The following is an 18383-nucleotide window of genomic DNA, read 5'->3' as shown; positions in this document are numbered from 1 at the left end:
TGCGGTTCACCTGCCGCTCATCGCGCCTCCCCATCGCAACTATTTAATCTTCCCCCTCACTCTTCTTGTTAAGTATTGGTGCCATGCCACGTACCGAGCGGTCTCTCCGTGTTACTGCCTTCCCCGTGTACCGACCTCCGCTCTCCTCCTAGACCTCGTCCCCTGCCTAGTCCCTCTGAACCAGAACCATATAGAGAGAGAGAGTCGCGCCGTCTCCGTTCACTCCAACGGACCCGTTTGATTACAGCAAATACGAGCAGCGCAGTCAAGCTGGAGCAGTGGACCATCTGTGATACACTTTTACAGGTTAGTACGCTTAAAAAATCAGATTTTGTATTATAAGGACATCAGAATCAAATTAACATGTGCTTTAAAATGTGCATTAAAGCATTTTAGTGAATTATCCACCTCTTAATAAGCAGATTTTGGGAACTAAATCTATGCTAAGACAACGCGAATACATTTAGCGAAATTTCAGATTAACGACTGACAGCTTATTAATTGTAAATTCCTCTCTTAATGCCATTTCACCTAAAACGCGATGTTTTTGCGGGGTAGCTAAGTATTGGTTAAATATAACATTTGAGTGTGATTGTAGAGTGCGTTGGGTCGAGGAGGTGAAATGAGGATATCCATTTTGGAGTACCAGCTAACGTTAAGCTAACGCACAATAAGGAGGAGAGCCATTCTTGTGATACATCACTGTTGATATTGATTAGAATGCATATTTAAGACTTCTAAATAGTACACAACAGTGTAATTTATAGATCAAGTGTTTGTAGGTTTTGTTATTCTGTTGACTATTATCTGTTAACTGTTTCTTCTTTGTCATTTCGTATTGTGCAGGGAGCTTCCTCTTTCTGAGTGCGGGGCGATGCACAAAAATGGTGGGAACAACATCTGCTCTCAGCCTAGTCTTGCCCTGTTTGGTTCTGATGAACTGGTCTGCCTCAAAATGTGCCTGCAGAATGATGTAAGTTTACTCCTCACACATGACAACTCAGTTTTGTCTACCCATATACATATCCCATAGTGGGTGAATACACAGTATTAGAGAACACTTACTGGATACGTATACACTCATTACACGTATAAAAAACAACCAAGGATGTGCAACAAGTTCAAATTCATATCACATCAATACTCATAATAATCATTTTCTCCTGTCTTTTTCTCCTCTCTCTTTAGGCCAAAGAACCATAGGGGATTCAATGGAGCCTGCAACTAGATGGCACCCTCACCTGTTTGATAGCTCTGTGATCATTGTTTCAATAAAGATGGCTATGATCCGCACTTGGATCCTTGTCTGCCTGATTAGTACGTTACAGAAAGGGTAGTAAACGAACCTGTGCCCTAGAGAGATTATAAATATTATGGCATTTCATAATAATAATAATAATAAACACATTTTATGAACTTCATTTTGGTTGGATGTGCCATTGCCACAGAGTACGCGCTGATGCCAACTCCTATCTGAGGTTCACCATCTGCACTGAAGGGACTGTGACTGCTTGGCCTGGAATTAGAACTATAACTATAGAACTACATTTGGATTATAAATACAGACTTCTGCTAGCGGGCCGCCCAATGGAGGATGGGTTCCCTTTTGAGTCTTGGACCTCCCGAGGTTTCTTCCTAATCTCCACCATCATAGGGAGTTTTTCCTCGCCACTGTCGTCTCTGTCGCTCATTAGGGATCTGGACACATACAATTGTAAAGCTGCTTTGTGATGTCTTGTAAAAAGCGCTATATAAATAAATTTGACTTGACCATGTTACAATCATTATGATATAATAATGTTTTTAAAGCATTCAAGTGCCTCTCAAAAATGAATTATGTCGCTATAGCCTCGCGAGAGTGTCAACCTGCAGTAGCCCGAGTGTCAGTTCTCGCGAGATTAGCGCTGACAGCGGGAACAACAAACCCGAAAAACGAATCAGAGATGGATGAATGTAACGAGAGAGAAGGTGTTTTTATCAAAAAAGTGAAGACGTCGTGTAAAATATAATGGGTCCTGGTCCTTGGTTGGGTCTAAACAAACTACGAAACGTAAAGGTGGCACTGAAAAGCTGAGAGAGAAAAAGAAAAGCTGCAGAGGTTTTACTCACTGAGTGAACAATGTAGGTTTCAGTAGCTTTCCAGTTGTTTTTCCCTGTATTTTGTCTGGGTCAAGTTGTTAAGCTTGTTAGTTATTTTGATATGCCACTATGTGGCTTTGTAATCATATTATTGCTGGAAGGAATATTGTCCATATGACAATAAAAGCTGACATATACACTACGTGCCATGTATAGATTCATATACAGTGTATATATATATATATATATATATATATATAATATAGTGGGCCAGTCTGTCAGGAACTCCCGGGCCACTTTTTCTCCCCAGTCCGCCCCTGATGGAGCCCATTCTGATTTTTTCCAGCAAAGAAACAAGTTTTAGAAAAAAAGTTTTTTTTTCTGTACATTTTAAAAGATTTTCTTTAAAACTAGTCCCAAAAAGGTATTTCTTGCCTTCTTTGTTGTGCAGCAGTATGTCCATACCACACCAACACTTCCCTGAGTGAGCTATGCTGTAAACATTGGTACCAGTCTAGATTGCATGTTATTTTTGTGCCATCTTTAGGAGCAGACCTTTCAGACAGGACCTGCTGTCGGTCAGAAGTATCAGAGGGCCACGTGACCCACGTGAGGAGCGTGAGATGCACGTGCACCGGCCACACGGGGAGGGTCACGCAGTTCCGCCGCCTCGCCTTTGGTATTTTCGGCTTCTCACCACATCTCATCGTTCTTCAATTTCTCTTGCATCAGCCGGCATACGTGACCCCCTCCGCTATGGTTTGACCTAAGAAACACGGTTATTTACGAGCCGCTACGGGGGAGGGTGGGGGGGCAGATCAGATCATACTGTCAGCACATCCAGAATAATATTTACACTCATAATGCATAGCGAGAAAGAGCAGAGTCCAAACGCACAGTACACGTGGAGATGGGCTGGCCAGGACGTCCGCAGTGCACTGCAGGGTTTGTCGAAAGTTTCCCCCACTGCCCCGTGTGTTTCTCACGAGTCTTCTGCACATCTGTCAACACAACAGCACACTCGTCCTCACAAATATTTGTCGTTTTCAGACGCACTATTGCAGGCACATCCTCGCCGTGCATTTGTTCTCAGCTTTACATAAACTGTTTTGACTCCACGTTTTAAACGGAGCAGCTATTTTTAACCTTAATGCCAGTTATGCCTTATTAAAAGTATACCTAACGCATAATAAAAAATATATTTTGGCCTGTGCCTAAGAAAGATGCCGTAATTCTTAACTAGGGCATTGGCTGGGCGTTTAAAGATGGGCTCAGCTTTGCGGCGTGACTGCTAAAGGCCACAGTCTCAATAAACCTGAGGTCAGTCGGGTACGGTCCACTTGTACCGAGGCCACGGGACCTTAACGGGAGAATGTGCCCGTAAACTCCTGTAAAACCCTGACGGGATCTCCAGGAGGGCCACAACTCACCCGGTTTATCGTGCGTGTCGGCAGCCTCGTGGCCTTGCTCGGTACTTTTGCAGCCCGTCAGACAAACAAAAGGCGGCATCTCACACGTTACACTAGGAAATCCACCCTGGAGATCAAGATTAGAGCTGGAACTGGAGCTGTATGGGTTTAGGCCCAAAAGGTTGTGCCACAATTTTGTACCTACCAGTGGATTTAACTAGTTCTGTATGCCTCTTGGTTTGTAAATGTGCCATATTTTGTCAATTGTGATTTTTCACCACAATCGATTTGTCCTCTGCTTTTTACCCATCTGTGCAGTTAGACCACACACACACTAGTGATTACTAGGGGGCTGTGGATATCACACATGCCCAGAGCGGTGGGCAGCCCTAGCCCGGCACCCGGGGAGCAGTTGGGGTTAGGTGTCTTGCTCAAGGGCACCTCAGTCATGGCCTCAGGTCTGGGAATCGAACCCACGACCCTCCGGTCACAAGACCAGTTCACTACCACAGGACCATGACTGCCCCCCCATTTGATCAAAATTAATAGTTAGATCAAAATTCTGGGGAGGATTTTATTCTCCAAACCAGTTGAAATGAAACTTGTAGAGCAGGCATGGTTAATAAATCCAGCTAAAGCAAAGACTTATCAAATCAGCTTTATTGTTTTGTCAAACATTTTGAAGCAGTTTTAGTTTTTCCATTTTTAGTTTCTGATTTTACCAGTCTGCTTTCATCTTTCCACTCTCACACCGTCACTCACACCCTGTGATACTCGCTCTCACACACACACTTACTCACACACTCATACACGCACCCTCACCCTCATGTGAACCCTAGCGCGTGTTGAATCCACATCCACTGCTTCAGAAACACAGGCATCATGTTAAATAACTCGTATGTACAAAACATTCCTCTTTATTATCAAAAATACTATCAAAAACGTTGTTTGGGAGATACAGGTCCTTGTATCCCAAAGCATCCCCAACCCTGGTGCGCTGGAAGCTTGTTAAGAGCGTTGGAGTGGGGAAGGGATCACCCGAAGGCGGAGGCCGCCCACTGCTTGACGTCTGTGGGGCACTGGGGGTATCTCTGCAGGGCCTCCATCACCTGGGTGTGGTCCAGCATCAGACACACCAGCCCAAACTCCTTCTGCACCCTCACCACACCTCCATCCACAGGCCTGACCAGCTCCAACTGTAGCAGGTGCTCAAACGCCTGGAGGGAGTTAAAAACCGCACACACACACACACACACACACACGCACACACACACAATAAACAACAGATATCTGCAGTATTGCTGTAATGACTTATCACATTAATCCTTCATCATCCTCCCCCTCTCCCCAGTGCTGAGTCCCTGCTGCAGGGGCACCTGGAAGCCCCCCCAGGCCCCTCAGCCGGTCCCCAAACACCATCCCAGGTGCGAGTGCGCCCGACACAGGCTGTCTGCATCCTGCAGTGCTCACGTTGAAGTTAGCGGGTGACCGTAGACCGCATGTGAGAAGGTCCCAGTGTTTGACCTTCAGGGTCCTGGCAGGGTTGAGGAGCACCTGGATAGTGGCGTGTTTCTGAGTTCCTTCAGGAGCATCCAGTCCCTTCACTGTGGGTGTAGAGCTTTAAGAAAGATGCACACATTTCTCGATTTTCAGCTGACCTTTGACCTTTACTAGTTCTTCCCTTATCGCTGCTGCTTCCTGCTGTCATTCTTCCATTGCGATGTTGGAGAAATGTCCCATGGCCAAAAAGACCTGCAGAGACGATGCTATGCTGAGTGACAGCGAGCTGTGTTTGTGTATGCGAACACGGCGGCACGCGGCCCTGTTACAGGAGGTGCCGTCCGAGGTGCTATAGCAGCTGCACGAAGGTGTTCTGCCACATGGAAACACCATTATCGGCCTTTAACACGGGCTTCTCCTCATTTATCTAGCGCTGCATTTGAAGAATTCAGATTTATATGTGCATGATCTTGAATTAAGGTCCAATATTCTGAATGAATAACTAGAGCTTTGGTTTGTGTTTTATGACATGGGCCTGGTGGTTTTACACACAAGTCAGCGTTGTGTGTATTGTGCGTATCAGTACTGTGTATAAAGCCAATGCTTAAGTCTCATTATGGTGGAATGGAGCCCAGGGGCGGACTGGCATACATTACTACCAATGGGTGGGCCAATGGGTTAGTGGGCCGCCGGTGGTTTAACTCGGCCCGTGAAGGAGCCGTTGCCGCGCACTGCGGCCCCGGCCGTAGTCACGCTGCTGTTTAACGGTGTTATTACCTCCCCCGCTCCAGTCAGACTAACCTGCTCAGCGCGGACGCGGACTGAGCCTGTAAACACATGAACGAGTTGGACCGGGCCATGGATGGGCCAGCTGATGCGGGCTGACGGTATGCAGCGGAGATCAGAAAAAAAAACAACTTGTCCCAGAAAATCCGGGCCGGACTACGAAAACATACAGCAGCTGTGTCACTTATTAATACAGGTAGTCACGAACTGGAAAAGCCTCGTCCACACTGTAAACCCGGATTTTATATCTACTCAACTGTTTAATTTCAATGTACATAAATATTTAATGCATATTTTATTGCATTACTATCAAAACTAAGTATATTGTACTCATATTTGCACACACTGAAATTTACTAACAATTTTAAGTTTAATGAACTGAAAATTAAATGTTTTCAACTGGTCAAAAAACTTTATTGTTGAACACTTTTCCGCCATTTTGTTAGATTGCTGTTTGTAGTCAGGCCAGGCAGACACATATAGGCAAAACACAAGTCCGAGTTGCAGTTTGTTTTAACCAATGCGGTCGATTTTTTAACCTGCTGCGTTTTATTCGGTAGCCTAGGCTGTTTACTTCAGACTTTTAAAAATCAGCTTGTAGTGTGAAACTCCATGTTTCTGTCTTTGTTTTTGCTCTTGTGTGCTGTTTGTGGTGTCCACATTATGGCCTACAATTCATGAGCATGTTCTCTTTTACTTACTAGTAAAAGAGAAAGACTAGAATGTCTTTAGTATACCAGTAGTAGTTTAGAGAAGTCATTTTCTCAGTGTCTAAGTGGTTAATGTAAATTACTGTAATGTATAAGTAAGTTTAAGTAAATACTACTGAACAGAAATAAGACAAAGTATTTTGTCTTTCTTTTTCACTAAATATTTGTAATCTGTCTGCCAAATGCCGTAAATGTAAGTAGAATTAATGGGTAAAGCAATTAGGATAACAAGTACAGAAAAGTTCAATCATTGTACCCTTGATGCAAACCAACTTTATATTTTAAGTATTACTGACTTACATTTTCATTGCACATTACTTACATTTTTTAGTAAACCCAACTTATCCCTTTAGGCAAAACAACTTTATGTTTTAAGTATGTTTTAATTTTTTTAATCTAGATTAATCTCACTGAAATCTTCAAATTAATAGATTAATCTATATTAAAATGGCTCATATGCGTGCTACCCAAGTAATGACTAAAAGTCCGTTTTTGAGATAGGGTTTCTTAATACAGACCAGGGGCTCATCTCCTGTTTCCAAAATGCATCAATGACTGCTTGAGGAAGCTGTTCTACTTTGATACTTGAAGAAAAAAAACATGCTCAATAAAATGTAGGTTACTCGTGTTCAACGGTTTATTCAGTTAAACATGAATTTGTAAGCCTACATACTGTACATTAAAAGGGGTTGATAACATGTTTATTCAGCTAAACATGATATTTGAAATGTAAGCCAACATTTAGTACATTTAACTTCACGGACGTAATTTGGGGGGGACTTTTTCAAAAGCCGGTTTTGGTCCTCTGCAGTTTTAACAGTTAAAAAGAAATATTTAAATAGCGACGAATCTAGCGCTAGGACCATGCAGAAAACGACCGCTCCGAGCTCCGCTCCGGTAACACTTTACGTTCATAAAAATGAATTTTCCATGAAGCAAATCTGGCGACTTCGTGGCTGCATCCATGTAAACACACGAACGATTTGTAATTGACAGGTTTGAAAACTCGTTCTCGCCCCTACTGTGCAATTTGGTTAGGAATACAGCCGAGCTGAACTATCAAGTTGAAAGTCATCATAGTTTGCTTACCCATTTTGACCCAGCTCCCAACCCAACTAAGAATAGATTAACGGCGATAATTTTTATATCGCCCGATAAGAGTATCAAATTAACGACCGCCGTTAACGGCCCACCACTAGTTTTAAGTAATACCAACTTATGTTTTCATTGTACATTACTTTGTACAAATTTTTAAGGCAACTGGTTTACTCATATTTTTAAGTAAACTCATCTTATCCGGGCTTACAGTGCATACTAATGCCACATTATATCCCTGTCCACATTGCCATAAAGATGGAGCAGTCTAAGGGTCTAGAGACTCTCCCAGTCTCGCGTCCATCACTTCTGGACATACATCTGGAAATAAATTCTTTAAACTTATTTTTAATAGTTTGATTTTACCCTTGTTTTTAAATTCAACTGTAGTCAATAGTGCTGGCCTGATTTTCTGTTTTGAGGACGAAAAAGAAGCTGCTTCTTTTAATCCCAAATCCATACCTGTCAAGTCTCCCGTTTTGGCCGGGAAACTACCATATTTTACCCTCTCTTTACCGTCGTCCTGCCGTATTAATATTTTCCCGTAAATTCCCGTATTGTACTATAATATATATCTTAAAAGCATTCAAGTGCCTCTCCAAACTGAATTATGTCGCTAGTCTCGCGAGAGTGTCAACCAACAGTAGCACGAGTAAAAGTTCTCGTGAGATTAGCGCTGACAGCGGGAACAACAAACCCGAAAAACGAATCAGAGATGGATGAATGTAATGAGAGAGAAGGTGTTTCTATCAAAAAAGTGAAGACGTCGTGTAAAATATAAGGGGTCCTGGACCTTGATTGGGCTGGTGGGAATGATCGCAGCGACCAGTGGAAAATTTCCCTTATTTTTAAATAAAAAACTTGACCGGTATCTACTTTGCTGCCAGGGTCCTCTTTTTCTAATGTAATTCATTCAATTCCATCTCATTACTCCTTTATTTAAATGTATTATTTAAAGTAGAATTATTTCTAATGGCAGTAGATACGAACAGTCTCAAATGTAATTATGCTGCGGTTTATTGCGGTACTTCTGCATATTTTTTTCTTTTTTTCTTAAAAAAATAAATGTATAATAATGAACTTATTATTAAAGGGAATACATTTATTACTTAGACCAGGGATGCACAACTTGAAGGAGGAGCCGGGCCAGAAATGAAATGTAAAGCTGCTTGAAGGGCGCGAATTTAGATTGTTGAGCGGGAGTGGGGGGGGGGCGAGTTGTGTAAAATGGAGACAAATTATGTCGCGATCGATTCTTAATGTTTACTTACTCCCGCGGTAGCCCAACTAAAACGTAGCCCAAAAAAACAACACTGTTGGTTCGTCGTTCAAATTCAGGCACGAAGCCAGAAGGCGGGCCAAATTATTTATCAACCGGCGGGCCGCAACGGAGGCGTATGTTGTGCACCCCTGACTTAGACGTTATGAATAGAATAATCTAAATGACGTCACACCACATGACGTTGTTAGTTAGTAGAATTCCGTTTCTATAGTAACGACATAACACAACATAACCGAACGTATATAAGGCCGCACGGCAAGACAGTCCACACCAGTAAGATATTTGTTGAGAAAGACGAGACATTGTACAGCATCACAGCTGAACATTGAACAAATTAACACAGCAGTGGACAGTGGAGAGTGTGATAAGAAAGAAGCTGGACTGCAGTATACAGACTGAGATGGAAAATCAAATTCTGAGAAGTGGACAGGAACAAACAATGGATTACACACAGATGCTGAGTGAACAGGAGGAGATGTTTAATATGAGAACTGAGAATATGATATCCAGGATTAAGAAAGCCACAGATCAAATAGACACAGAGATGATAAAAAACAGAGAGATGGTCAGTGAGTACAAGAAGATGGAAAATGAGTGGGCAAGAGAGAGAGAAGAAATGAAGAACAGACTTAAGGAACTGGAGGATGAAAAGAGGGTCGTTGAAGAGGAGAGGAAGCTAATGGAGGAGGAGTGTATAAATGAGATGAGAAGGATGGCTGAATACACAGTGAGGGAGGAGCTTGAGAAGATCAAGCTTAGGCACGAGATCTTCTTCTACCAGGAAAACGAAAAGGCAAGACTGAGGGAAGTAGAAGAACTTAAGCAAAAGATGAAGGAGAATGAAAAGATAAAGAGAGCTGAGGGCTCTGAGAAGAGAACGCTGGGACGATGGTGGAGGAGCATATGGCGAAAATGGTTCAAGCGCTGAAGTGAAAGTGTGAGGAACCGCACATGATCTCCGTGTAGATGCGGTTCACCTGCCGCTCATCGCGCCTCCCCATCGCAACTATTTAATCTTCCCCCTCACTCTTCTTGTTAAGTATTGGTGCCATGCCACGTACCGAGCGGTCTCTCCGTGTTACTGCCTTCCCCGTGTACCGACCTCCGCTCTCCTCCTAGACCTCGTCCCCTGCCTAGTCCCTCTGAACCAGAACCATATAGAGAGAGAGAGTCGCGCCGTCTCCGTTCACTCCAACGGACCCGTTTGATTACAGCAAATACGAGCAGCGCAGTCAAGCTGGAGCAGTGGACCATCTGTGATACACTTTTACAGGTTAGTACGCTTAAAAAATCAGATTTTGTATTATAAGGACATCAGAATCAAATTAACATGTGCTTTAAAATGTGCATTAAAGCATTTTAGTGAATTATCCACCTCTTAATAAGCAGATTTTGGGAACTAAATCTATGCTAAGACAACGCGAATACATTTAGCGAAATTTCAGATTAACGACTGACAGCTTATTAATTGTAAATTCCTCTCTTAATGCCATTTCACCTAAAACGCGATGTTTTTGCGGGGTAGCTAAGTATTGGTTAAATATAACATTTGAGTGTGATTGTAGAGTGCGTTGGGTCGAGGAGGTGAAATGAGGATATCCATTTTGGAGTACCAGCTAACGTTAAGCTAACGCACAATAAGGAGGAGAGCCATTCTTGTGATACATCACTGTTGATATTGATTAGAATGCATATTTAAGACTTCTAAATAGTACACAACAGTGTAATTTATAGATCAAGTGTTTGTAGGTTTTGTTATTCTGTTGACTATTATCTGTTAACTGTTTCTTCTTTGTCATTTCGTATTGTGCAGGGAGCTTCCTCTTTCTGAGTGCGGGGCGATGCACAAAAATGGTGGGAACAACATCTGCTCTCAGCCTAGTCTTGCCCTGTTTGGTTCTGATGAACTGGTCTGCCTCAAAATGTGCCTGCAGAATGATGTAAGTTTACTCCTCACACATGACAACTCAGTTTTGTCTACCCATATACATATCCCATAGTGGGTGAATACACAGTATTAGAGAACACTTACTGGATACGTATACACTCATTACACGTATAAAAAACAACCAAGGATGTGCAACAAGTTCAAATTCATATCACATCAATACTCATAATAATCATTTTCTCCTGTCTTTTTCTCCTCTCTCTTTAGGCCAAAGAACCATAGGGGATTCAATGGAGCCTGCAACTAGATGGCACCCTCACCTGTTTGATAGCTCTGTGATCATTGTTTCAATAAAGATGGCTATGATCCGCACTTGGATCCTTGTCTGCCTGATTAGTACGTTACAGAAAGGGTAGTAAACGAACCTGTGCCCTAGAGAGATTATAAATATTATGGCATTTCATAATAATAATAAACACATTTTATGAACTTCATTTTGGTTGGATGTGCCATTGCCACAGAGTACGCGCTGATGCCAACTCCTATCTGAGGTTCACCATCTGCACTGAAGGGACTGTGACTGCTTGGCCTGGAATTAGAACTATAACTATAGAACTACATTTGGATTATAAATACAGACTTCTGCTAGCGGGCCGCCCAATGGAGGATGGGTTCCCTTTTGAGTCTTGGACCTCCCGAGGTTTCTTCCTAATCTCCACCATCATAGGGAGTTTTTCCTCGCCACTGTCGTCTCTGTCGCTCATTAGGGATCTGGACACATACAATTGTAAAGCTGCTTTGTGATGTCTTGTAAAAAGCGCTATATAAATAAATTTGACTTGACCATGTTACAATCATTATGATATAATAATGTTTTTAAAGCATTCAAGTGCCTCTCAAAAATGAATTATGTCGCTATAGCCTCGCGAGAGTGTCAACCTGCAGTAGCCCGAGTGTCAGTTCTCGCGAGATTAGCGCTGACAGCGGGAACAACAAACCCGAAAAACGAATCAGAGATGGATGAATGTAACGAGAGAGAAGGTGTTTTTATCAAAAAAGTGAAGACGTCGTGTAAAATATAATGGGTCCTGGTCCTTGGTTGGGTCTAAACAAACTACGAAACGTAAAGGTGGCACTGAAAAGCTGAGAGAGAAAAAGAAAAGCTGCAGAGGTTTTACTCACTGAGTGAACAATGTAGGTTTCAGTAGCTTTCCAGTTGTTTTTCCCTGTATTTTGTCTGGGTCAAGTTGTTAAGCTTGTTAGTTATTTTGATATGCCACTATGTGGCTTTGTAATCATATTATTGCTGGAAGGAATATTGTCCATATGACAATAAAAGCTGACATATACACTACGTGCCATGTATAGATTCATATACAGTGTATATATATATATATATATATATATATATATATATATAATATAGTGGGCCAGTCTGTCAGGAACTCCCGGGCCACTTTTTCTCCCCAGTCCGCCCCTGATGGAGCCCATTCTGATTTTTTCCAGCAAAGAAACAAGTTTTAGAAAAAAAGTTTTTTTTTCTGTACATTTTAAAAGATTTTCTTTAAAACTAGTCCCAAAAAGGTATTTCTTGCCTTCTTTGTTGTGCAGCAGTATGTCCATACCACACCAACACTTCCCTGAGTGAGCTATGCTGTAAACATTGGTACCAGTCTAGATTGCATGTTATTTTTGTGCCATCTTTAGGAGCAGACCTTTCAGACAGGACCTGCTGTCGGTCAGAAGTATCAGAGGGCCACGTGACCCACGTGAGGAGCGTGAGATGCACGTGCACCGGCCACACGGGGAGGGTCACGCAGTTCCGCCGCCTCGCCTTTGGTATTTTCGGCTTCTCACCACATCTCATCGTTCTTCAATTTCTCTTGCATCAGCCGGCATACGTGACCCCCTCCGCTATGGTTTGACCTGAGAAACACGGTTATTTACGAGTCGCTACGGGGGAGGGTGGGGGGGCAGATCAGATCATACTGTCAGCACATCCAGAATAATATTTACACTCATAATGCATAGCGAGAAAGAGCAGAGTCCAAACGCACAGTACACGTGGAGATGGGCTGGCCAGGACGTCCGCAGTGCACTGCAGGGTTTGTCGAAAGTTTCCCCCACTGCCCCGTGTGTTTCTCACGAGTCTTCTGCACATCTGTCAACACAACAGCACACTCGTCCTCACAAATATTTGTCGTTTTCAGACGCACTATTGCAGGCACATCCTCGCCGTGCATTTGTTCTCAGCTTTACATAAACTGTTTTGACTCCACGTTTTAAACGGAGCAGCTATTTTTAACCTTAATGCCAGTTATGCCTTATTAAAAGTATACCTAACGCATAATAAAAAATATATTTTGGCCTGTGCCTAAGAAAGATGCCGTAATTCTTAACTAGGGCATTGGCTGGGCGTTTAAAGATGGGCTCAGCTTTGCGGCGTGACTGCTAAAGGCCACAGTCTCAATAAACCTGAGGTCAGTCGGGTACGGTCCACTTGTACCGAGGCCACGGGACCTTAACGGGAGAATGTGCCCGTAAACTCCTGTAAAACCCTGACGGGATCTCCAGGAGGGCCACAACTCACCCGGTTTATCGTGCGTGTCGGCAGCCTCGTGGCCTTGCTCGGTACTTTTGCAGCCCGTCAGACAAACAAAAGGCGGCATCTCACACGTTACACTAGGAAATCCACCCTGGAGATCAAGATTAGAGCTGGAACTGGAGCTGTATGGGTTTAGGCCCAAAAGGTTGTGCCACAATTTTGTACCTACCAGTGGATTTAACTAGTTCTGTATGCCTCTTGGTTTGTAAATGTGCCATATTTTGTCAATTGTGATTTTTCACCACAATCGATTTGTCCTCTGCTTTTTACCCATCTGTGCAGTTAGACCACACACACACTAGTGATTACTAGGGGGCTGTGGATATCACACATGCCCAGAGCGGTGGGCAGCCCTAGCCCGGCACCCGGGGAGCAGTTGGGGTTAGGTGTCTTGCTCAAGGGCACCTCAGTCATGGCCTCAGGTCTGGGAATCGAACCCACGACCCTCCGGTCACAAGACCAGTTCACTACCACAGGACCATGACTGCCCCCCCATTTGATCAAAATTAATAGTTAGATCAAAATTCTGGGGAGGATTTTATTCTCCAAACCAGTTGAAATGAAACTTGTAGAGCAGGCATGGTTAATAAATCCAGCTAAAGCAAAGACTTATCAAATCAGCTTTATTGTTTTGTCAAACATTTTGAAGCAGTTTTAGTTTTTCCATTTTTAGTTTCTGATTTTACCAGTCTGCTTTCATCTTTCCACTCTCACACCGTCACTCACACCCTGTGATACTCGCTCTCACACACACACTTACTCACACACTCATACACGCACCCTCACCCTCATGTGAACCCTAGCGCGTGTTGAATCCACATCCACTGCTTCAGAAACACAGGCATCATGTTAAATAACTCGTATGTACAAAACATTCCTCTTTATTATCAAAAATACTATCAAAAACGTTGTTTGGGAGATACAGGTCCTTGTATCCCAAAGCATCCCCAACCCTGGTGCGCTGGAAGCTTGTTAAGAGCGTTGGAGTGGGGAAGGGATCACCCGAAGGCGGAGGCCGCCCACTGCTTGACGTCTGTGGGGCACTGGGGGTATCTCTGCAGGGCCTCCATCACCTGGGTGTGGTCCAGCATCAGACACACCAGCCCAAACTCCTTCTGCACCCTCACCACACCTCCATCCACAGGCCTGACCAGCTCCAACTGTAGCAGGTGCTCAAACGCCTGGAGGGAGTTAAAAACCGCACACACACACACACACACACACACGCACACACACACAATAAACAACAGATATCTGCAGTATTGCTGTAATGACTTATCACATTAATCCTTCATCATCCTCCCCCTCTCCCCAGTGCTGAGTCCCTGCTGCAGGGGCACCTGGAAGCCCCCCCAGGCCCCTCAGCCGGTCCCCAAACACCATCCCAGGTGCGAGTGCGCCCGACACAGGCTGTCTGCATCCTGCAGTGCTCACGTTGAAGTTAGCGGGTGACCGTAGACCGCATGTGAGAAGGTCCCAGTGTTTGACCTTCAGGGTCCTGGCAGGGTTGAGGAGCACCTGGATAGTGGCGTGTTTCTGAGTTCCTTCAGGAGCATCCAGTCCCTTCACTGTGGGTGTAGAGCTTTAAGAAAGATGCACACATTTCTCGATTTTCAGCTGACCTTTGACCTTTACTAGTTCTTCCCTTATCGCTGCTGCTTCCTGCTGTCATTCTTCCATTGCGATGTTGGAGAAATGTTCCATGGCCAAAAAGACCTGCAGAGACGATGCTATGCTGAGTGACAGCGAGCTGTGTTTGTGTATGCGAACACGGCGGCACGCGGCCCTGTTACAGGAGGTGCCGTCCGAGGTGCTATAGCAGCTGCACGAAGGTGTTCTGCCACATGGAAACACCATTATCGGCCTTTAACACGGGCTTCTCCTCATTTATCTAGCGCTGCATTTGAAGAATTCAGATTTATATGTGCATGATCTTGAATTAAGGTCCAATATTCTGAATGAATAACTAGAGCTTTGGTTTGTGTTTTATGACATGGGCCTGGTGGTTTTACACACAAGTCAGCGTTGTGTGTATTGTGCGTATCAGTACTGTGTATAAAGCCAATGCTTAAGTCTCATTATGGTGGAATGGAGCCCAGGGGCGGACTGGCATACATTACTACCAATGGGTGGGCCAATGGGTTAGTGGGCCGCCGGTGGTTTAACTCGGCCCGTGAAGGAGCCGTTGCCGCGCACTGCGGCCCCGGCCGTAGTCACGCTGCTGTTTAACGGTGTTATTACCTCCCCCGCTCCAGTCAGACTAACCTGCTCAGCGCGGACGCGGACTGAGCCTGTAAACACATGAACGAGTTGGACCGGGCCATGGATGGGCCAGCTGATGCGGGCTGACGGTATGCAGCGGAGATCAGAAAAAAAAACAACTTGTCCCAGAAAATCCGGGCCGGACTACGAAAACATACAGCAGCTGTGTCACTTATTAATACAGGTAGTCACGAACTGGAAAAGCCTCGTCCACACTGTAAACCCGGATTTTATATCTACTCAACTGTTTAATTTCAATGTACATAAATATTTAATGCATATTTTATTGCATTACTATCAAAACTAAGTATATTGTACTCATATTTGCACACACTGAAATTTACTAACAATTTTAAGTTTAATGAACTGAAAATTAAATGTTTTCAACTGGTCAAAAAACTTTATTGTTGAACACTTTTCCGCCATTTTGTTAGATTGCTGTTTGTAGTCAGGCCAGGCAGACACATATAGGCAAAACACAAGTCCGAGTTGCAGTTTGTTTTAACCAATGCGGTCGATTTTTTAACCTGCTGCGTTTTATTCGGTAGCCTAGGCTGTTTACTTCAGACTTTTAAAAATCAGCTTGTAGTGTGAAACTCCATGTTTCTGTCTTTGTTTTTGCTCTTGTGTGCTGTTTGTGGTGTCCACATTATGGCCTACAATTCATGAGCATGTTCTCTTTTACTTACTAGTAAAAGAGAAAGACTAGAATGTCTTTAGTATACCAGTAGTAGTTTAGAGAAGTCATTTTCTCAGTGTCTAAGTGGTTAATGTAAATTACTGTAATGTATAAGTAAGTTTAAGTAAATACTACTGAACAGAAATAAGACAAAGTATTTTGTCTTTGTTTTTCACTAAATATTTGTAATCAAAGTTAAAAAGAAAATAAAATATAAATCAATATTTTATTTCTTGAACTCAAGATACTAAGTAGTCAGTCATGGCCTGGTGGTTAGGGAACTGGTCTTGTGACCAGAGGGTCGTGGGTTCGATTCCCAGACCTGAGGCCATGACTGAGGTTCCCTTGAGCAAGGCCCTTAACCCTCAATTGCTCACTTTATAAAAATGAGATACAAATGTAAATCGCTCTGGATAAGGGTGTCTGCCAAATGCCGTAAATGTAAGTAGAATTAATGGGTAAAGCAATTAGGATAACAAGTACAGAAAAGTTCAATCATTGTACCCTTGATGCAAACCAACTTTATATTTTAAGTATTACTGACTTACATTTTCATTGCACATTACTTACATTTTTTAGTAAACCCAACTTATCCCTTTAGGCAAAACAACTTTATGTTTTAAGTATGTTTTAATTTTTTTAATCTAGATTAATCTCACTGAAATCTTCAAATTAATAGATTAATCTATATTAAAATGGCTCATATGCGTGCTACCCAAGTAATGACTAAAAGTCCGTTTTTGAGATAGGGTTTCTTAATACAGACCAGGGGCTCATCTCCTGTTTCCAAAATGCATCAATGACTGCTTGAGGAAGCTGTTCTACTTTGATACTTGAAGAAAAAAAAACATGCTCAATAAAATGTAGGTTACTCGTGTTCAACGGTTTATTCAGTTAAACATGAATTTGTAAGCCTACATACTGTACATTAAAAGGGGTTGATAACATGTTTATTCAGCTAAACATGATATTTGAAATGTAAGCCAACATTTAGTACATTTAACTTCACGGACGTAATTTGGGGGGGACTTTTTCAAAAGCCGGTTTTGGTCCTCTGCAGTTTTAACAGTTAAAAAGAAATATTTAAATAGTGACGAATCTAGCGCTAGGACCATGCAGAAAACGACCGCTCCGAGCTCCGCTCCGGTAACACTTTACGTTCATAAAAATGAATTTTCCATGAAGCAAATCTGGCGACTTCGTGGCTGCATCCATGTAAACACACGAACGATTTGTAATTGACAGGTTTGAAAACTCGTTCTCGCCCCTACTGTGCAATTTGGTTAGGAATACAGCCGAGCTGAACTATCAAGTTGAAAGTCATCATAGTTTGCTTACCCATTTTGACCCAGCTCCCAACCCAACTAAGAATAGATTAACGGCGATAATTTTTATATCGCCCGATAAGAGTATCAAATTAACGACCGCCGTTAACGGCCCACCACTAGTTTTAAGTAATACCAACTTATGTTTTCATTGTACATTACTTTGTACAAATTTTTAAGGCAACTGGTTTACTCATATTTTTAAGTAAACTCATCTTATCCGGGCTTACAGTGCATACTAATGCCACATTATATCCCTGTCCACATTGCCATAAAGATGGAGCAGTCTAAGGGTCTAGAGACTCTCCCAGTCTCGCGTCCATCACTTCTGGACATACATCTGGAAATAAATTCTTTAAACTTATTTTTAATAGTTTGATTTTACCCTTGTTTTTAAATTCAACTGTAGTCAATAGTGCTGGCCTGATTTTCTGTTTTGAGGACGAAAAAGAAGCTGCTTCTTTTAATCCCAAATCCATACCTGTCAAGTCTCCCGTTTTGGCCGGGAAACTACCATATTTTACCCTCTCTTTACCGTCGTCCTGCCGTATTAATATTTTCCCGTAAATTCCCGTATTGTACTATAATATATATCTTAAAAGCATTCAAGTGCCTCTCCAAACTGAATTATGTCGCTAGTCTCGCGAGAGTGTCAACCAACAGTAGCACGAGTAAAAGTTCTCGTGAGATTAGCGCTGACAGCGGGAACAACAAACCCGAAAAACGAATCAGAGATGGATGAATGTAATGAGAGAGAAGGTGT

At 42.9% G+C, this 18383-nt stretch overlaps 4 long non-coding RNA genes across 4 annotated transcripts; 2 read left to right on the top strand and 2 right to left on the bottom strand.

The window, feature by feature from the left end:
- Positions 1–15: 15 nt before the first annotated feature.
- On the top strand, positions 16–1309 carry LOC143521089 (uncharacterized). The gene is made up of 3 exons (XR_013132633.1): positions 16–306; positions 847–973; positions 1189–1309. It is a non-coding gene; the product is annotated as an uncharacterized LOC143521089 (long non-coding RNA).
- A 2854-nt stretch (positions 1310–4163) lies between these two features.
- On the bottom strand, positions 4164–5893 carry LOC143521088 (uncharacterized). Its single transcript, XR_013132632.1, has 3 exons — positions 5790–5893; positions 4959–5240; positions 4164–4705 (listed from the first exon to the last, which is right to left on the bottom strand). It is a non-coding gene; the product is annotated as an uncharacterized LOC143521088 (long non-coding RNA).
- A 3215-nt stretch (positions 5894–9108) lies between these two features.
- Positions 9109–11564, top strand: LOC143521087 (uncharacterized). The gene is made up of 3 exons (XR_013132631.1): positions 9109–10134; positions 10675–10801; positions 11017–11564. It is a non-coding gene; the product is annotated as an uncharacterized LOC143521087 (long non-coding RNA).
- Positions 11565–13956: 2392 nt separating this feature from the next.
- On the bottom strand, positions 13957–15015 carry LOC143521086 (uncharacterized). The gene is made up of 2 exons (XR_013132630.1): positions 14789–15015; positions 13957–14535 (listed from the first exon to the last, which is right to left on the bottom strand). It is a non-coding gene; the product is annotated as an uncharacterized LOC143521086 (long non-coding RNA).
- Between the last annotated feature and the right edge of the window lie 3368 nt (positions 15016–18383).

Source organism: Brachyhypopomus gauderio, chromosome 8 (assembly GCF_052324685.1).
Source record: "Brachyhypopomus gauderio isolate BG-103 chromosome 8, BGAUD_0.2, whole genome shotgun sequence".
Classification (NCBI taxonomy): Eukaryota; Metazoa; Chordata; class Actinopteri; order Gymnotiformes; family Hypopomidae; genus Brachyhypopomus; species Brachyhypopomus gauderio.
This window is presented reverse-complemented; position numbering and strand designations above follow the sequence as displayed.